General features: G+C 32.5%; 1 long non-coding RNA gene across 1 annotated transcript; it reads left to right on the forward strand.

The window, feature by feature from the left end:
- The first annotated feature begins 584 nt into the window (after positions 1-584).
- On the forward strand, positions 585-1266 carry LOC109241722. Its single transcript, XR_002070277.1, has 2 exons — positions 585-653; positions 1078-1266. It is a non-coding gene; the product is annotated as an uncharacterized LOC109241722 (long non-coding RNA).
- The last annotated feature ends 1101 nt before the right edge of the window (positions 1267-2367 follow it).

Here is a 2367-nt window from a genome sequence, read left to right on the forward strand (position 1 = left end):
CAATATCTGGCCTAGTACAATGCATAGCATACATTAAACTACCAATTGCACTAGCATAGTCTAATTGACTAACAGATCTTCCGGGGTTCTCAACCATCTTGCTAGAAGCATCAAACGGAGTATTAAATTCTTTAATACCCAAATGATTAAATTTGGAAAGAACCTTGTCAATATAATGAGACTGACATAAGGCAAAACCCTCACTATGTCTTTTAACTTTAACACCTAAGATAGTATCAACTTCTCCCTAATCTTTCATTTTAAATTGAGAAGTTAAATACTTCTTAGTTTCATTTATGCCTTGCATGTTAGTTCCTATGATTAGCATGTCATCAACATAAAGACATACTATCACTCCATAGTCCTTTGTGAATTTGGAATAAATGCATTTATATGCTCCGTTATGTTTAAAACCATTTGATAATATAACACTATCAAATTTTTCATGCCATTGTTTTGGAGCTTGTTTTAATCCATACAAGGACTTAACTAATTTACAAACTTTCTTCTCATTTCCAGGAAGCACAAACCCTTCGGGTTGCTCCATATAAACTTCTTCATCAAGATCACCATTTAAGAATGTCGTCTTAACATCCATTTGATGGACATTTAGATTATATATTGATGCCAAAGCAAATAATACTCTTATTGAGGTAATCCTGGCCACAGGAGCATATGTGTCAAAATAATCTACTCCTGCCTTTTGTCTAAATCCCTTGGCTACTAGTCTAGCTTTAAATGTTTGTAGAGAACCATCAGTATTGTATTTTCTTCTAAAAACCCATTTACACCCAATAGGTTTAGTATTAGAAGGTAAATCTGCCAATACCCATGTACCATTTGATAAAAGAGAATCCATTTCATCATTTATAGCTTCTTTCCAGAAAGAAGAATCCCGCGAAGCCATAGCCTCACTATAGGTTTTAGGATCCTCTTCTAAATTTAAAATAATGGGTATTTTATTTAATACTTCATCTCTACTTCCTTCTACCAAAAAGACTAGTGCTTGAGAAGAAATAAAATCAGAACCTATATTTTTTTCTTTTCTAACTCTTTGACTTTTTCTTGGTTCTACAGGAGATTCAATTGCCTTTCTTTTATTGTTAGAAGAAGAACTAGGTTCTGCACAATTTTCTTGAGTTACTGCATTATCACCAATGCTTGTTGCATTACCATCTTGTTTAGTAATTTCTGTGTCCTCATGTGAATTATTAGAGTCACCAATGAACTTTGTTTCCAAGAACTCAACATCTTTAGATTCCACAATATACTTAAACTCAATGTCCAATAATCTGTATGCATTTGAGTTCTCAGCATATCCTACAAATATGCTTTTGATTCCTCTAGGTCCTAACTTAGTCCTTTTAGGATCTGGAATTCTATAATAGGCTAAACAGCCCCATACCCTTAAGAAATTTAGGTTAGGCTTTCTTCCTTTCCATAATTCATTCCTTAAATTTCTTTGAAGGAACTCTATTATGCACAAAATAAGCCGTTAACAAAGCTTTCCCCCACAAATTCGTTGGTAACTTTGCATGTAAAAGCATGGCATTAACCATATCTACCAACGTTCTATTTTTTCTTTCAGCAAGACCATTTTGTTGTGGGGTATACGGTGCACTAACTTGGTGAATCAAACCATTTTCTTCACAAAATACAGAAAATTCATTTGAAAGATATTCGCCTCCTCGATCACTACGTAGGATTTTAATCTTCTTTTCCAATTGATTTTCAACTAATGCTTTGTAACTCTTAAACATATCAAATGCTTGATCTTTTGTTTTCATTAAGTAAACATGTGTATATCTAGAATGATCATCTATAAAAGTAATAAAGTATCTATTTCCACCTCTAGTTAAATGACCATTCAATTCACATATATCGGAATGCACAAGTTCAAGTAGATTACTTGTTCTATCATTCTTTGGAAAAGATTTCTTAGTCATCTTAGCTTGTATGCAAATTTCACATTTTTTATCATTATTCTCAACAACAGGAATTAATTTATTTTTAGACATAAACTTAACATATCGAAAATTAACATGTGAAAGTCTAGCATGCCATAAATTAATAGATGACTCAATCATATAAGCAGAAACTTCAACTTTATTAATACTTAGTTTGAACATGCCCTTACAAGAGTAGCCTTGTCCTACAAATACACCATTCTTAGAGAAAATAATCTTTTCTGCCCCTATAACAGTTTTGAGGCCTTTCTTACTTAATAAACTTGCAGAAATTAAATTCTTCCTAACATCAGGTACATGATGAACATTAATTAAAATCAACTTCTTTCCCGAAGTGAATTGTAGTTCAACTGTTCCTTTTCCAAAGACCTTGGCGGTGTCATGATTTTCCATTAAAACC

The sequence above is a fragment of the Nicotiana attenuata genome, unplaced genomic scaffold (genome assembly GCF_001879085.1).
Source record: "Nicotiana attenuata strain UT unplaced genomic scaffold, NIATTr2, whole genome shotgun sequence".
Lineage (NCBI taxonomy): Eukaryota > Viridiplantae > Streptophyta > Magnoliopsida > Solanales > Solanaceae > Nicotiana > Nicotiana attenuata.